We start from the raw sequence: 19,404 nt of genomic DNA on the forward strand, positions 1-19,404 counted from the left end.
AGAGGAGAAATAGAAGGGGAGGAGGTGGAGAAGGACAAAGAAGAGGAGGCTGGAGGAGGGGGAAAGGAGAATAACGGCAGCTGACAATTACCAAATGCTGATGCAGGGTCCGGTGCTGGGCTGAGGGCCTCACAGGAGGTCAGGTAACCCTCCCAATCATCCTGGCAGGCGGAAACTGACATGTAACTCTCCATTTTATAGATGAGACAGTTTGAACTCCGGCAGCCTGACCTCCAGGCAGGGTTCTAATCCACTGAACTTACTTGGGTCTCAGGGTCTCACTGAGATGGGCTAAGCTTGCTAGGGGCAAGGGCCTCTGCCCACCTCTCCCTGTACCTATCTGAGCCCTGCCGGAAGGTATCAGTGGCCCTGGCTGGTGATATACATGCGACTAGTCAGCACAGCAGAGAATTAAGAATCTGCTCCAAATATTTCTTTTGAGTTGCAGAGAGAAGGTGCTGGGGTGGGGTGCGGAAATGTTTCCATCTCCTCCTGTGAACTCCTGAGGTTGCCAATCCCTTGATTTGTAACAATGAAGGTGTTAACAAGGCCTGGGTCCTGCCCTGTAGTTGACAAAGCTTTTCACATGCATTACTTAACATGTCACTTTGGAGAAAACAATTAGAAAAAGAAAGAGAGCTGGTTCTTGATCCTGGAAATGTTCCCCAAAAGAGTGTGTATTTCTCTCCACTTCAATCCACATACATTTCCCAGATGTCTCTGGTCTTCCTGGAATTTCTATTAAGAATTTCAGCTATCCCAACAAGAATGTTCAGAAATCACAGTTTCTACTAACATATGGAGCCCAGATCTCCTGGTGTCAAATTAATTTCGCTTTCTACCCCAGCTGGAGCCAATGCTTCCACAGGAATAGTAGAGGGGAAACAGGCTCCGCAGGAGCTGAGGTGTCATTCCTGGTTTCTGTTCCACTAGCCCCCAATTCAACTCCCCTACTCTACTCAGATCCCCACAGCTAGACTCACTTATCCTTACACCCAGAGGCTCAAGCCCAACCCAGTCCCCAGACCAACCCATTCATAGACAGACGGGCCAATGCCGGCCTCAGCTCTGAGGCTGGGGGATTAGGAATAGGATGCTCTCCTGGGCCTGGTACCCCCCAGAACAGCTGCCTGAGAGGCCATGATGCTCCCAGACCAGAACTCTCCCCAAGCCCACCTTTTACACTGACACAGTATTAACAGCTAGCCTTCTGCCTCAATTCCTACCCGTAAGTCCTATGTATTGTCCTACCAACTATCTCAGTCCCCTTTAGAACTAGCACCCTGGCGGGTGACAATATCTTACTTGTCTCTTCCGCCAGCCTCGGCACAGAGGATGGTCCTCAGTGCATGCCTGCTGGGTGGACGAGCCCTTCTGCCCTGCCTTGGTCTTGCCCACCCTTTTCTCTGGGACTGGCCCCTTGGCCCACGGATGGGTCTGGCCACTAAGGAGGCGTCTTCTAGATGATAATTGTCCAATTGGCTGAAGATCCAAGCAATACTGACATACCCACTCTTTAGGCGTATGATTTTGAGCAGGTTACTGAACCTCTCTGCGCCTTGGTTTCCTCATCTGTAAAGGAGGCGAAGAGCGTTGCTACCTAATGGGACTGATGTGAAAATCAGAAGCGCAAAGCTATGTTCAGTGCTTGGTACAGCATCCACATAAGTATCTGTCCTTGCCATTGCTGTTAGTATTGAGTTAGTTACTCTGGACCCCCAACGCTGACCATTTCCCAGAATGTCACTGTGGCACCGGGGCCTGCTCGAAGACCTTGCTCCACACCTACCTGCCTGCCTCCGCCTGTACCAAGGCCGCTGCCCCAAGCGTGTGTCCTGGCCCGGAGTCTGTATCCAGCACCAGGGCTCGATTCCCTCTCCCCCACTGCCTGGCCTGCTTCTGCCATTGAGCCCATCATTCCAGGCGCACAAGTCCCAGCAGCATGAACACCATCCTTCTAACAACCAAAGCTGGCTACGCAGACTGTTCTCTCTGGGGCCGGGCTGTCCCTAAGGTGAGCAGAGGTGGGAGAGAGCACCAGTATGGTCTGGAGAAGCAGCAGGCTTAGAGAAGTAAAGCAGCAGCACAAAAAGCTGGGCCACGTCCCTGGGAACTACGTGTGGCTGCACAACTTTCCAAAGGCCGGAAGGACCACGTCCCCTGATGGTAGAGCCACCCTGGGAAGAGTGCGTCAAAAAAGCAGGAAGGCAACTGGGCTGTTTGCTTTGTGGGGGGTAGGGGTCCTGCCAGTGCAGCTCCTGACATAATCAAGAGAGAATCCCAGCATGTCAGGGACTCGGGATCACATTCTAAGAGGGAACAGTGGCCCAACAAGATCACATCTTCGCTGCTTAGAGCCCTGGAGGCTCTGCAGACCTGCTGACTTGGGGACCGTTTGACACGGGGGTGCCCTCAGAGCCCGTTTTGCTTGTTTTGCCCTCTGCCTGCCTCTTTAGATGGAGTTGGCTTATTCACATGCCATCCTGTGAGCAGCTTCAAAACTAGCCACAAAGAATGGCTCGTCTTGGCACCTGGACCCAAGCACTTCTTCCTGGCCTCTGACCCACAGGGTTGCCCTCATCCTCACTGCTGTGCCCTGCATCTCCCCCATCTACCACCTTAACGCCTGCTCCATTTGGTCCCTCAGCCTGCGCAATGCACTTGGACTTCTTCCTCTAGTTTATGGACTTGGGCTGCCCCTCGGGTCTTTTCACTGACTGCTGCTCCAGGCAGTGTCTGCGAAGAGAACCTCTCCTTCAGCCCCAGACAGGCCGGTCCCCTCCTTTGCCTCCCGTCACATGAACACAGCTTCCAGGTCATGGGATTTGGGCACTGTGGCCCAGAAAAGGAGTAATAATAGCAACACAGTCTCCTTCGCAGCAGGTGAGATGTTTTTAATTTTTAAAATAAAGAACAGAATCCTAGTACAAATCTCAGCTTCAGCTCTGCCTAGCTACACGATCCTGAGTGAGTTACTCAACCTCTTTGAACGTCAGTTTCTTCATCCATAAAGTGGAGACTAAATGGGATATTGTACCTAAGTGCCCGGCAAGAGGAAGAGCTCACTAAATTCTAACTAACATTAGGAATAGTAACAGATAATATAACAACCTTTACGTCTTTGCCATCTATCAAGCTGGTGCCCCAGGGCAGTTGCTCAGTAAGTGCTGAGTGAAAAGATGTTTCCTGTCCCAATCACGCCAACCACCAGGTGAGGCAGGTAGAGGAAACCCTGGCCCCCCCAGGGATGGAGAGCTGAGGCTGGGTGGCTAAGTGACTTGTTCCAAGTCAGAGTTAGTGAGCAGGAGAGCCTGGACTGGGAACTTCTGTTTCCTGACTCCCAATCTGGTGTTTACGATTTTATGTCACCTGATCAAATTTAGGGCCAGAAAGGAATTTACAGAGTATCTAGCATAATCCCATCATCTGAAAATGTGAGAAATGAGAGACCAAGGACAGTTTCACAAAACCAAAGAGCTAGTCAGCTGGGGAGTAGAGCACAGGTCTCCTGACTCCCAACTTAACCATCTACCAACAACAAAACGGCTTACCTTGCAAAAATCGCCTCACTGTTTCTAGTTCAGCAAAAATGGTCACCCTAGGCTCCAAGCTACCACAGCCTTCTAAGGAAACAGCCAAGGGGTAAGTGCAGAGGCCTCCTGCAGCGACAGGCCCACCCTCAGAGGACCAGATTCATTCTTCACGGCATGTGCACTGCCCATGTGATTTGCAAAAACGTGTCAACGTGAAGCTCAGTGGTGATCAAGAGTGCGCCAACAGTGACAAGCTTGGTGGTGTGGAGTACCATCTTTGAAGTGGACCCTACAGTATTTCTGGAATGTCAAGCATGAGCTCTGAGGAACACCCTACTCGGCAGGTCCTTCTAAAGTAACAAAGACAGTTAAACGAGGCCCAAGTAGAACAGGATATTATTGTTTACATGCGACCCTTATCCCAGGGCTGTGGGAAATGGAGCCAAATTCCACAAGCTCTTTTCTTGCAAGAGACGCTGTACAAAACAGAGAAGGCCCGCAATGCTTCTTGGTTTGCTGTTCTTTCTTGAAGTCAGCTTCATCTGAAAACAAAACATGATGTCCTCAGAATGTAAGCTCCAACCCTGGGGAGATGTACTAGGTTGTTGCACTCGGAGTTAATCTGAGGATGCAAAAGTCCAATAAGTATCATGTTTGCCTCAATTGAAGAACACATGAGGAGATGGCAGAGGTGAATAACTCATTCACCAATGTAACAGAAAAGGGATATCCACTACTCTCTAAATGGTTTCAACATTCGAAGGGTTTCTGCTGAAACATGAGGGGATGCTTTCTATACAAGAAACTCAACACCTTGTATTCTAATAGCACTTCTTTTCCCTTGAAAATTTCACCAAACTCATTTGTTATCCACTTTCCTGTTGCTGGGCCACGGTGACTGCAGAAGCCTGTGATTGGTGGAAGAGGCCTGTCTCTGTGCTCCAGGCATGCCCCGGCCAAGCACACAAATCAGGAGTACCTTGCCCTACATCCTCAAGCACAAGCAAGCTAATGCAGGCATCCACAGTTTCAGTAAATGCCATGCTTCATGGTTCCCTCTGCTTCTGATATAAATAGACACAGCAAATCTTAGACAAGTGGTCTGTCTCAGCACGCTTGCTTAAGTCTTGGCAGTAAAGGAGAAAGGCCTTTTGAAAGCACCATCTTTGTGGACGACATCTAAAAATGATAACATTTTGCAAGTGGTTTTACCCTTACTGTATTCACCTACCATTTACTGCAGGCCAGGTTCTGAGCTAGGTGTTAGAGAATGAGAAGTATAAAGGAGGAGACAATCAATTCTGTCTTATGGAGGAGGGATTGGGCTTGATATTTTTTGAGCTGGTCCTGTAGAACATGAACAGAGCTTCGACAGGCATGGGGGTGGGGATGGAGTTCTAATGAGGGAAGATGTAAGAAGGAAAGAAGCTAGCTAATGGCTCATGCACTCATTTGCTTAAACAGTTGGAATCATTGGATTGTAAATGGTTGGGGCTGTCTTCTTAATGTGAATGAGTATATTCATGGAACACACACTTGTTATTAAAATGACACAATCCCTTTTTGCAAAAGACTGCATGGAGTAGAAAGCAATGGACTCCCATAACTATGTTAGTATTCATTTATAAGATTTCTGAAGCTTATAACAAACAGGAATTTGGTCTTGTCTAATTGGGTTTTAATAGCTCAGACAAAATTAAGAGCTAGAGGAACTTGATGTGGCTTGTTTTTCATTCAAACTTTCTATCATCCTCATCTCTTTAGAGGCTATAAATTATAACTTACCCTTATAAGGTTATAAACAAAGCCCATAAGCAAAGGAAAAAATAATCAGATATTGTTAGTTTTATTAGATAACAAATGTTGCAACCACAGTCCTATGTCTGGTCAACAATGCCACAGGAAAAATCATTCATTACTTTCTAGCCTATTGATGAGACATTTTATGAAAATAAAAATAGTCTCCTACACTGTTAGAACATACATCTGTAAAGGTACATTTTACATCCATACCCTGGATGGTAATATGTCTATGTCATAAACTGGGGAAGCACCCAAAGCCGATAATCAATTATTCTTCATTGATTGAAATTCTCAAAGGTCTTCTAGGGTTTAGAAGGAATCTCTCATTGTTAAGTTCCAATGTCTTGAAATATATGCTTAAAGAATTTTAGGTATTTTCTTTTTTTTTTTTAATAAAAAGAGCTAGGTATCCCAGTTCTTATTAAACTTGCAAAATTACAAACTGGGCAGAACCCAACCCTGGACACATCACAGAATCCAGAGATGAATGGTTCTACCCAAATAGCATAAGAAGAGTGAGGAAACCTCTAGGAAAACAAAAGTGGATGGGTCAGGGAGCTGAGTGGGGTATGACTTGGGGGCCATGGTACAGGGGGAAGGCAGCCTGAAAAAGAAGGTCAGGAACAATAGACAGAGGTTAAGATGGGAACTTTTTTTTAATGTTCTCTTTTCTCTCCTTATCATTGCCCTGAGAAGACCATTTTCCACCCCTTTGCAACTGGAAGGCATATAAGCCATAGACCAGTGCCCACTGGGTTGGCAGGGTAACTTCAGGGTGGAATCCAGGGCTGGCTGGAATGATGGGTCCTAGGTAACAGATGCATATAGATTGGCTGTCCCTTAAGAGTTTTTCCCTACCTGCGTCCACACAACAGTACCCTGAAAGCTCTAGGACTACAACTGAGAGAGGCTTCTCTTGAAAGAAAGGAATGCTGAGGCTGGGTGACCATTTTTGTAACACTAGAGGTTTTCTCCCTGGAGGCATATCTTCCATATCAAACTCATTGAGGGGAAACAGCCAAGGCTTAAGGTTTAGTTTCTCCCCGTAGTCACACATTACAACCCAAGATAGGCAATAACTCTAGTGGAATAGGATCTCACTAGGAAAAACAGCCAATGGCTATTCACCAGCAAGTATGATGGGACAATTGAGAAGAGTGGCTGAAACTGGGAGGGGTTGTACATTCTCTAATACCGAGTGCAAGGGGCCTATGACAAAAAGGACTGAAGGGGCGGAAGGAAGGAATCTAGCCCCTATGCATTCTCAAAGCTCATCTTCCAAGGCTCCCTTCTGGGACAGAATCCCATGTTAAGGACAAACTGGCCGGAGTGAAGTCAAAATTGAGTGGTATAGTTTCTTCTCCTGACATGGCTGAGGAAACTCCTCTGGATCCTGATCCTCTGATAGACAGCAACTATATACTCTGGAAAAAAATATGAAAAAAACGCAATATGAGGAGACTGGAGGGTGTCCACCCAAACAATTAAATCAATACTTTTCAAAGGAATAAATCAGATTCCAGAGTATCCATAAGACAACATTCAAAACATCCAGGATATAATCCAAAGTTATTCAACATATAAAGAACCAGGAAATTGTGATCCATTTGCAAGTGCTAAAACAATCAACAGAAAACAAACCTGAGTTGACCCAGATGCTGGAATTAGCAGAAAGAAATTTTAAAGTGATAATTATAACTATGCTCAAGGGAGCAAGAGAAAATGTGCCCACAATGAATGAAAAGAGAAAATCACAGCAGGGAAATAGGAACCATCAAAAAAAAAAAAAAGAAGAAGAAGAAAAAACAAATAAAAATTCCGAAATTGGAAAAATATAATACCTGGAAAAAAATTTTAAAGCATCACAGGATGGGCTCAACAGCAGAATGGAAATGGAAGAGGCAAAGTTTCAGTAATCTTAAGATAGAACAATAGAAATATCCAATCTTAAGAACAGAGAGAAAAATATTTTAGGCAACAAAAACATGAACAGAGCCTCCAGCACAGATGGAACTATATCCAAAGGCCTAACATGCATGAAATTAGAGTTCTAGAGGGAGAGGTGGGGGAGAATGAGGTAGAAAAAAATAATGAATGTGTAATGGCTTAAGTTTCTTCAATTTAGTGAAAGATATAAATTTAAAGATGCAAGAAGCTCAGCAAACCCCAAGAGAGTATAAAACAAAACTCTGGGAATATCACAGTCAAACCACTGAAAACCAAACATAATTAGAAAATCATAAAAGCAGCCAGAGAAAAACAATGCTTTATCTACAGAGGGGGAAAAGTTTCAAACATGGATGACGTTCAAAAAAATGGAGGCCAAAAGAGAAAACAGCAGCACCTTTAAAGGGATGAAAAAAAGCCAACCCAGAATTCTATACTCAGCAAATATATTCTTCAAGAACAAAGGCATAACAAAGACTTTTTCAGATAAAACAAAAGTAAAAAAACATCTTTGCCAGCAGACCTGAACTACAAGAAACGCTAAAGGTGTAGGAGAACAGCTCCACCATACAGTGCCCCAATGACCTTTTTTGTCTCTATATGGACCACTTAGTCAAGGCTTGATCACAATCTGACCTGGGTCTTGGCAAAACACCTTGCAATTCCTCCTGGAGCAAAGGAATAAGCAGCCTGGTGAGGATCTATCACAGGGCTGTTCTCATCCATCTCCCTAATGTCAGTTGACCACAGGACTTTCCACCACGCCCCACCCCCTCCTTAGGGTACAGCCTCATGCTATAAAAATATCTGCTGTAGTTTAAACTTGACTCCTCAATGGCAGAGCAAGCTATTGTCCATGCCACCTGTCACCTGGCCCGTCTGGTTCAGTACCATCCTGAGGGACTAGAGATATGAGGTGCTGATGCCATACTGATCTTGCTCTTGCTGTCTAAGTAATAAACTGAATCCAGTTGAGCTTGTTGTCTCTTTACTAGCTGAATCGATGTAAGTGTGACAAGCCAACCCAGCAGCTACAGAAGTGACCCTATTGGCTTCATTGGGCACAGCACTGCTGCCTAGATCCTACTTGACCTTTTGACAAAAGGAAGCTCTTTATCAGACTGAAGGGAAATTAACCAGATGGAAATCAGTTACTCCTTTAAAAAATAAAAGCAGAAGTGACAAATATCTTGGAAATATTAAAAACTATTTTTTGTTCCTCTTAATGTCTAAAAATACACATGACTATTTAAAGCAAAAATGATGATGTTCTCTCATAGGCTTTATATGCAGGTGGAATAGAGGACAGAGAAAGGCTAAAGTGACCTCTAATGTAGGAAGGTTTCTATATTTTATGTAAAGTTTTATAATATTATGTTCACTTAGACTATGAAAAGTTAGATGTACTAATCTGGAGAGGACACTCTAAAAACTACTATAAAGAGGAATATCTAAAAAGCCTGTTACTATTTTTTCTTTTATTTCTTTCTTTATTTAAATTTTTATTTTATATTGGCGTATAGTTGATTTACAACGTTGTGTTTGTTTCAGGTGTACATCAAAGTGATTCTGTTATACATATACATGTATCCTTTTTCAAATTCTTTCCCCATTTAGGTTATTCCAGAATATTGAGCAGAGTTCCCTGTGCTATACAGTAGGCCTTGTTGGTTATCTATTTTAAATATAGCAGTGTGGGGGCTTCCCTGGTGGCACAGTGGTTAAGAATCCGCCTGCCAATGCAGGGGACACGGGTTCAAACCCTGGTCCGGGAAGAGCCCACATGCTGCGGAGCAACTAAGCCCGTGTGCCACAACTACTGAGCCTGTGCCCTAGAGCCTGTGAGCCACAACTATTGAGCCCACATGCCACAACTACTGAAGCCTGTGTACATAGAGCCTGTGCTCCGCAACAAGAGAAGCCACTGCACTGAGAAGCCCCCACACCACAATGCTTGCCACAACTAGAGAAAGCCTGCGTGCAGCAATGAAGACCAAACACAGCCAATAAATAAATTACATAAATAAATAAATATAGCAGTGTGTACGTCAATCCCAAACTCCCAATCTATCCCTCCCTCCCACCCTTCCCCCCAGTAACCATAATTTAATCCTCTAAATCAGTAAGTCTGTTTCTGTTTTGTAAATAAGTTCATTTGTATCATATTTTTAAGATTCCACACATAAGCAACATCATATGAGACTTGTCTTTCTCTGTCTGACTTACTTCACTTAGTATGATAATCTCCAGGTCCATCCATGTTGCTGTAAATGGTATTATTTCATTTTTCTTAAAGGCTGAGTATATTCCATTGTATAGATATACCACATCTTCTTTATCCATTCATATGTCGATGGACATTTAGGTTGATTCCATGTCCTGGCTATTGTAAACAGCACTGCAATGAACATTCAGGTGCATGTATCCTTTTGGACCATGTTTTTCTCTGGATATATGCCCAGGAGTGGGATTGATGGGTCATATGGCAGCTCATTTTTAGTTTTTTAAGGAACCTCCATACTGTTTTCCATAGTGGTATACCATTTTACATTCCCACCAACAGTGTAGGAGGAATCCCTTCTCTCCACACCCTCTCCAGCATTAATTATTTGTAGACTATTTGATGATGGCCATTCTGACAGGTATGAGGTAGTACCTCATTCGCAGTTTTGATTTGCATTTCTCTAATAATTAGCATGTGCCTCTTGGCCATCTGTATGTTTTCTTTGGGGAAATGTCTATTTAGGTCTTCTGCCCATTTTTTGATTGGGTTGTTTGTTTTTTGATATTGAGCCGCATGAACTGTTTGTAAATTTTGGAGATTAATCCCTTGTTGGTCACGTCTTTTGCAAATATTTTCTCCCATTCTCTGGGTGGTCTTTTTGTGTTGTTTATGGTTTCCTTTGCTGTGCAAAAGCTTTTGAGTTTAATTAGGTCCCATTTGTTTATTTTTGTTTTCTTTCCATTACTCTAGGAGGCGGATCAAAAAAGATTTTGCTGTGATTTATATCAGTGTTCTGCCTATATTTTCCTCTAAGAGTTTTATAGTATCGGTCTTACATTTAGGTCTTTAATCTATTTTGAGTTTACTTTTGTGCATTGTTTGAGTGTTCTAATTTCACCTTTTTACGTGCAGGTGTCCAGTTTTCCCAGGACCGTTTATTGAAGAGACTATCTTTTCTCCATTGTATAGTCTTGCCTCCTTTGTTGTAGATTAATTGACCATAGGTGCGTGAGTTTATTTCTGGGCTTTCTACCCTCTTCCACTCATGTATATTTCTGTTTTTGTTCCAGTACCATACTGTCTTGATGACTGTAGCTTTGTAGTACAGTCTGAAGTCAGGGAGCCTGATTCCTCCAGCTCCATTTTTCTTTCTCAAGATTGTAAAAAGCCAGTAACTCTTATGTCATGCAGAATATTTGGAGTAAAATGCTTAAAAATAAAGTAAGTTTATTTGCCCTAAACTTGAAATAAGTTAACATTAAACTCCCTTGTCCTATTTTGGTTGATAAAAATGATAAATGACTTAAACATTTTTTAAAGGCAATGAATAAGTGAACATGGGAATACTTAATACTGTAAAGGTGTCAATGACCCCCAAATTAATAAGCAATTCAATGCTACTCCAATTAAAAATCTAGTGTTGCTTTTTAAATTTTTTTCTTTTGAAGTAATTATAGACTTGCAGAAGGTTGCAATATAGTTCATAGAATCCATTGACTGCTTACCCCAGTTTTCCTCAATAGTGACACCTTGTATGATTATAATAAAATACACTTAACTAGACCACAAAGCTTATTTAGTTGTCACCTGTTTTTATATGCACTCACATGTGTGTGAGAGACTCTATGCAATTTTATCACATGTGTATACTCATGTAATCATAATCATAATTAAGATAAAAGACTGTTGCATCACCACAGAGGTACTCACTGATGCTACTCTTTCACACCCCTCATCTTGGCAAGCATTAATCTATTCTCCATCTGTATATTCTGTTATTTCAAGAAGGTTACCTATTGGAATCATACACTATTGACCTCCTGAGATTGGCTTTCTTCACTAACCATCAAGTCCTTAGTATCCATCAGAGATATTGTGTATATCAGTAATTCATTCCCTGTATTGCTGAGTAGTATCCTATGGTATGGATGTACTAGGGTTTGTTTATTCATCACACATTGAAGGGCATTTGGGTTGTTTCCAGTTTGGGATTGTCAAAAATAAAGCTACTATGAACATTTGTGTACACATTTTTACATGATCATGAGTTTTCATTTATCTGGGATAAATACCTGAGTACAATTGCTAGGTTATATAGTAATTACAAATTTAGTTTTATAAGAAATTGCCATACTTTTCCAGAGTGACTGTATCATTTTACATTCCCACAAGCAATGTATGGGAGTTCTAGTTTCTCTATATCCTCACAAGCATTTGGTGTTATCACTATTTTTTTATTATAGCCATTCTAATAGGTAGGTAGTGATATCTCATTATGGTTTTAATTTGCATTCCCTGATAATGATGTTGAATGTCTTTTCATGTGCTTATTTGCCATCTGTGGATCCTCTTCAGTGAAATGTCTGTTCATATATTTTGCCCATCTTCTAACTGGAATATCTGTTTTTTTCCCATTGAGTTTTGAGAGGTCTTTATATATCCTAGATTCTAGTCCTCTGTCAAATGTGTAGTTTGCAAATATTTTCTCCCAGTCTGGAGCTTGTCTTTTGTTTTCTTAGCATGGTCTTTCACAGAGCAAAAGTTTTAAATATTATTTCAATTCTTTAAGTTTAATTTTGATGAGTTACAATTTATAAATATTTTCTCTCATGGTTTTGGTATCAAGTTTAAGACTTTTTCACCAAGTCCCAGTTCTATACATTTTTCTCTTTTTTCCTCTAAAAAAGTTTAATATTTTACATTTAAATCTGTGAATCATTTTGAATCAGTTTGCTTTAAAACACATTCTGAATAAAGTGGTCAAAGGACAAGAATAGACAATTTACTTCTTCATAGGAAGAAACAGAATGACTAAACAAGCCTGGAAAATTCAGTCTCACTAGTAACCAAAGAATGCAAAATTGCAACAATAACAAAAGTTATATTTTTAACTAATTAAATTAGTAAAAATTTAAGCAATTTGTTCTCCACACTGTGGGTTTGGTTGATTACATTGTTATGGTGTTTTAAAATGTAGGTTTTATTATTAGTCAGGTATAGCTAGGCCAACAGATCAGGAGACAACTGCCATTGAAAAGATATTTTGTTACTCACAGTTCCCAAGAAGGGGACATGGCATACCACACAGTGCCACACAGGGAACCAGGACCGTCAGCCAGAAGGCAAGAGAAGTGAGGGCAAAGTAGGGGCAAAAGCCTTTATTGTGGTTTTCCAACACAATAGATGGGAGAAACAGGGCAAGCAAGAAGGACAGCTTTAGGATTGGATAGTTTGAGCAATTTTGGTAGGCTCTGGGCTATAGGAGTGGTCCTTAGTTGTCTAGTACCTGGCTCTGGGATGATTTAGGGCAGAGAGATAGTGTCCTAGACTGTGGACGCCTGATAACAGGAGGAGGATGGGGTATGGACTCAAGATTAGTTGATTTGCATATCAAAGATGTGCTGTAGGTAAGTTGTTTATCCCTAGGATTAGCGAATTCTGGTAGGGACAGTCCCTCCCTGAGTCCACAGGGGCCCACAATATCAAAGCGTCATAAATACAGAAAATAAAAAACATGACTAATACACGTGGTTTTGTCGGGGTGGCAGTTTTGGTATTGGAGTGACTAATATATGTCTTTGCAGGTACTACATCATGAGTTTTCCCAAAGGCAATAAATACAGAACTGAATATTCTCCCATAATGGCCCATTTGCAGGATCTACTGATGCCAATGTACCAAAAGACAGTGTTTTTAAAGGAAAAGAAAGCCAACCAACAACAGGAATCTCAGGCCAAGCATACCAAAAATGAGCTTTTCTCAGTCTCCCAAAAGTCTCCAAAGTATCATCTGCTTCTTTCCTACCATACATAGCCCAGTCTCCTAACTAGAGAGATTCTGGATTAAGCCCTGAATTGCATGGTATTGAAGCTCCCACCATCAGACAATCAGATTTAGCAAAGACTGTCCCTTCCCTATATTCTGGCTCTCAGGTTCTTACATATTCTGCCTCTTGTGGAAATTCCTAGTTGCAGGACATTTGCTACATGCCGGGCAATGAGAGAGGCTGGGTATAAACATCATCTTATTTAACAGATATTGAGAAATAGACTCAAACATATATGGAAATTTAGTATAAAACTGGCATCTCAAGTCATCAATCTCAGTGATGAAGATGGCATTTCAAGTCACTTTTTAAATAAACGATGCAGGGACAATTGGAAAACTATAAAATAAGATCTATACCTCACACCATTCATGAGAATAAACTAAAAAAGAGGGGATCTAACCGTAAAAAATGAAATCACACAAGTACTAGAAGAAAATATGTATAAATTCCTCTTCATCTATGATTCAGGGAAAGACTTTAAAACTATAACTAAAAATCCAGTGAAAACAAAGGACGACAAATTGCACTACATAAAAGCAAATAATCTTTGCACAACAGAAAGCACTAAAAATAAGGTAAAAGGAAAATTGATAAACTGGGAGAAAATATTTGTAGCATATATCACAAAAGGCTAGTTTCCTAAAATATGAAGAATATTCAACAATTGGGGGACAAATGACCAAAATCCTGGCAGTAAAAGGGGTGTGGCATGAACAGATAATTCACAAATATATATCCCTTAACAAGTGAAAAGAGGTTTTGACTCACTCAAAATTAGAGAAATGCAAATTAAAACAACACCAATTTCTCACCTATCAGATTGATGAAAATTTAAAAGTATGAGAACACATTTTATTTGTGAGACTGCAGAGAAACAGGCACTTTTAAACATTGCAGATGGGAATGCACATTGGTACAATTCTCATGGAGGAGAATTTGCCAATAGCTAACAAAACAAAACTAACATGCACCTACCTTTTGACCCAGCAATCCTACTTCTAAGAATTAACCATGAAGCTACACCTCTGATACTACAAAAATACATACGTACCAGGTTTTTTATTGTAGCATTGTTTCTTATTTCAAAATGTTGAAAGAACTCTAATGCCCATATATTAAAGCATGCTTGAATAAGCTATGCATGCTAGAATAAGCTATGCTATATCCACACAATGGAGTTCTAATGCAGCTGTAATAAAAGAACAAGAAGGATTTCTATGAACTGATATGGAGTGATTTCCAGGATAAGTGAGAAAAAGCAAATTGTAAAAGAGTTTTTATAGTATGTTATCCTTCATGTAGGAAAGTATGGCATATAAGAAAATTTACAGGTATCTACCCATTTGCACAAAAAAATATACAGAAATGGTAAATCAGAAGTGAATGAGCTTGCTTACGTACATGGGGTTAGCAGGAACGGGGTAAAAAGAAGGGAGGTGAGAACACTATATAACTCCTTTCTCACTGTTGGAGAGAGGAGTTAAAAATGAGAGAAGGATATTGAGCTGCATGAGCTGTTTGTATATTTTGGAGATTAATCCCTTGTCGGTTGCTTTGTTTGCAAATATTTTCTCCCATTCTGAGGGTTGTCTTTTCGTTTTGTTTATGGTTTCCTTTGCTGTGCAAAAGCTTTTAAGTTTAATTAGGTGCCATTTGTTTATTTTTGTTTCTATTTTCATAACTGTAGTAGGTGGGTCAAAAAAGATTTTGCTGTGATTTATGTAAAAGAGTGTTGCAAACCAGAAATAGAGACACAGATGTAGAGAACAAACTATGGATACCAAGGGGGAAAGAGGGGTGGGTGGGATGAATTGGGAGATTGGGATTGACATATATACACCACTATGTATAAAATAGATAACTAATGAGAACCTACCGTATAGCAGAGGGAACTCTACTCAATAGTCTGTGGTGACCATATTGGAAAAGAATCTGAAAAAGAGTGGATATATGCATATGTATAGTTGATTCACTTTGCTGTACAGCAGAAACTAACACAGCATTGTTAAGCAAGTATACCCCAACAAAAATTTTTAAAAAATAAGGGAAGGAGGGAGGTTAGGATGAGCCCTGTGCTGTTAGGTTGGAATTAAGAGATGTCAGTGTGAACTCATGGTGTTCAAGATAGATGGAGAGATGCAAAAATTAGTGGGCAAAAGCATAAGGATAAATAGGATATTTGCCTAGTCTCAAAGTGTCTCTCCACAAGATTCTTATTAGTTACAAAGGGAAAAACAGTAACTTTAGGGTGAAGAAACCTGGCAGACATCCCCTCAACCAAATGATCAAAGTTAATGTCACCAATACCATAGATATCATGAACCCCCAGATAAGATACACGGAGAAGGGCACACATACTTCTGTGGTATTCTGGCCAGAAAAGCGTAAACTCAATATACTCATAAGACAACATCAGACATACCCAAATTGAAGGACAATCTATGAAATAACTGATGAGTACTTTTCAAAAGTGTCAAGGGTATGAAAGACAAAGAAAGACTGAGGAACTCTTTCCAGATTCGAGTGGGATCAAGGATTAGATCCCCAAATAGAAAAAGGACTGATGAGACTTGAATAAGGTCTGTAAATTAGTTAATAATATTTTATTAGTGTTAATTTCCTGGTTTTGAAGTTTTACTATGATTATATACGGTATTAACATTTGGTGAAACTGGATGAAGTGAACTCTATGTACTATTTTTGTAAGTTTTTTGGAAGTCTAAAATTATCTCAAACTAAAATCTTTTTTTTAAGTTTCTGCCTGAACCCGCATCAAATTCATTAAGGGTTCCTCAGGTTATCTTTCACGTGGAAGGTCTAGAACTGGACTGCAGCTTGGAAGGTCTAAAGACCCCCAGGCCTTGTTCCTTTAGGATCCCAAACCAAGGTTGTTTGGTAAAAGAGGTAAATAATAACCAAGTGAGGGCAGGAGCCCCTTCTAGTTTCTGGATGAGATTGAAAAGGAAGATTGTATCCTTGGGCAGTTAATGAGTCCTCTTTTCATGACAGGATAAATTACATAAAATACCCAAAGTGATCTTAATAATTAATAAAAAAAAGATAAGAGAGGCTTCAGTTATCCAATATAACACAATAGGAACTGAAATTTAAGCACTCCAAGGAATTCCCTGGCAGTCCAGTGGTTAGGACTCCGTGATTTCTTTGCCAAGGGTTTGTGTTTGATCCCTGGTCAAGGAACTAAGTTGCGTGGTGCAGTCTCCCACCACCCCCCCCCCAAAAAAAAAAAGAAAAGAAAAGAAAATTAAGCAATCCAATTTTCCAGTTAGACAAAGAAGTTCAGACTCTGATCTTCTTTCTCAGAGGTAAGACTATCTGCAGTGGCAAAAGTTTGGGCAGAACAAAAAGGACCAAAATTAAAAATTTAAAAAAAGGAAATTCTACACAAGAGCCCCAAGAGGAACAGAGAGTTTTCTTTCTTACTTAGCCCATTCTCCTTCTAGGAAGGGAAAGAACAAATGAGGAAAGAAGTGAGGTTTTGGAGCTGTGCATTGGTCTCTAATCTGCTGATCCCTTACTGACCGTTCATTTCTTTTTACTGAAAAATCCCTTTCCCTTTAACTTTACCATCAGGATCCTTCACTTAACATCTAAAGTTCTCCATAGCATGGTCCTAATCTTTCTCTCCAGTCACGTGTTTATTTCTGAGGCATAGACCTTAGTGGTGAAGTTATGGATGTTAACTAAACTTATTCTGGTAATCATTTTGCAGTATTATACACACACACACACACACACCTCAAATCACCATGTTGTACAGCTTAAATTAATACAACGTCATATACAAATTATATCTCAATAAAACTGGAAAAGGGGATGGAAAGGAAAGGAAAGGAAAGGAAAGGAAAGGAAAGGAAAGGAAAGGAAAGGAAAGGAAAGGAAAGGAAAGGAAAGGAAAGGAAAGAACTTAGGCTTTGGAGCCCAACAGACCTGATCTGAATTCCTGTTCTGCCATCTCTTAGCTGCTGACCAAGTGACTTAATTGCTGTGAGCCTGTCTCCTGATTTGTACAGAAGGGATGATATTGTCTATAACTAATGTGATTGCTGTGAGTGGCAATTAAACGAGAGAGTGCATGCAAAGCCCTTAACGTTATGCATGGCACAGAGTAATGACTCAGCACGTGGAGACTCTACTACTAGCCCTAAATGGATCCTGTGATTCTTACCTTGTCACTTTTACTCAAGCTGTTCTTGCCTCCTGGAATGCCTCTGCCTGTAGAAATTCTATCTGTTGTTTAAGGCCAGTCCCCAAAACCACCTTCTCAGGAAGTCTTTCCTTTTGTTCCACCAGGACATGTTCTATCTCTGCTTTGAATGCCCAGTACATTTGCACTCTTCCTCTGGCACTGACCAAGCCTGAGCCTGAACTCAGCAGATGCCCCATGAGTATTTACTGAATTAAATCTCCACGTAATGCCCAAATGTTACATGATTTTCTAGAATTTTTAGTAAGAATTCAAAGTACCTGAGCTATAACTCAGTTAATTCTAGGTGTCAAGTTTCTGCTCACAACCTCACCTCAACATGACCAAGAACTGAATCAGGGGTAATAAAGCAGAGAGCAGAGGATGGTGGCCAGGAACTCTGCTGACATTTGCTGCTAATAACAATGTTGGCCTCTAAGATGTGCAAGTGTCATATATGTGTTTTGGGGGCCTACTATTATCATCTTCTGTCTGTCTGGATCCCTTTCTTTGGGGTTTGCAACAAAATGGTAACTAGGGAAAGCCTGAAAAATAGTTCACAAGCAAACATATGCAAATGTTGTTTAGGTAGGTGAGAAAGATGACGTTTGCCTATTGGAAGGAATAAAGGAATAACTCTGATGCCCCTCTCAGCCCTCGTATCTCTTGCTCTGCCTGCCTCTAAACACCAACAAGTAATGCCAAGGGAAAGAAAAGTGTGAAAAACCCTATCCACTCACCCAACTCCTCCCTGAAATGTAAAGGTGTCTGAGTCAATGCTGAGCTCCTAGGGTTTGGATGCTGACAGGTGTGCATTACCCACACTGCCTCAGTGGGTACTCGTCATACAGTCACAGACGAGCAAAAAGAACTGCCTCCCTGAAGAGGAAGGAAGAGAGATTTCTACCAGCTCTGTGGAGATGCGTTGACAAACTCCAGACCAAACAAAAGCTTTGTGGGTTATTTTCCCTTCTTATTCCTGATTTGGGCATGTTTACTGGCATGCAAGTATACCACTTTCCATCATTAATGAATCAGAGGGTGTTTGAGCACCATGGAAAACCAAGTAAATGGTCAATTCAAGTCACAGTAAGGAGGTTACCTTTAATATTTTGATAGTGACATGAATAATGCTCAATTATCTTCAAGTCATTCATAGTTAGACTTAACACGGAAACATGGTCCACAGCAGTGCACATAGACACACATTAGGATGTCACAAAAATGAGAGAGAACAGCTATTGTCTTGAATACAAACAATCCTAGCATCATGTTCCAGCCTCAAAATTCTCTTCCTCCCTCTCTTTCTCCCTTCCTTACGGGCATAGACATTTAATGAATACCTATCATATACAGAGCCCTGTGACAGGTACCACCGGCTCCCTCCAAATAAACTCAGTCCTGGCGATATGACCAAAGTATGAGCAGTGTTGATGGTTCTGAGGAATTGAAGGGACACTTGTAAGAGGCCTGGGGAAGTCTGCCCATTTATATTTATTATAGGTGCTGTCTTATTGGACTTATTTCAAAGAAAGTCTTTGCGGGGTAAACTTTCTGAGGCCTTTAATGCCTGACAATATTTCATTCTTACATTTAAATAATATTTAGCTGGGTATAAAATTCTAGGTTCCAAGTTTTTTTTACCTCAATGCTTTGAAAATTAATGCTCCTGTCTTCTTGTATTTTAAGTACTGAGACATCTATGCAGTTTTGTTCCTTTGTAGATTATCTGCTTTTCTTTGCTATGAAGTCTTCTCTTTGTCTTTGATATTTAAAAAATTTTTTACTAGTATGTGTCTTGATATAGGTTTACCTTATATGTCCTGTTTAGCAAACTCTCAATCTTTTCAAACTGAAGTCATCC

The sequence above is a fragment of the Hippopotamus amphibius genome, chromosome X (genome assembly GCF_030028045.1).
Source record: "Hippopotamus amphibius kiboko isolate mHipAmp2 chromosome X, mHipAmp2.hap2, whole genome shotgun sequence".
NCBI classification, from domain to species: Eukaryota; Metazoa; Chordata; class Mammalia; order Artiodactyla; family Hippopotamidae; genus Hippopotamus; species Hippopotamus amphibius.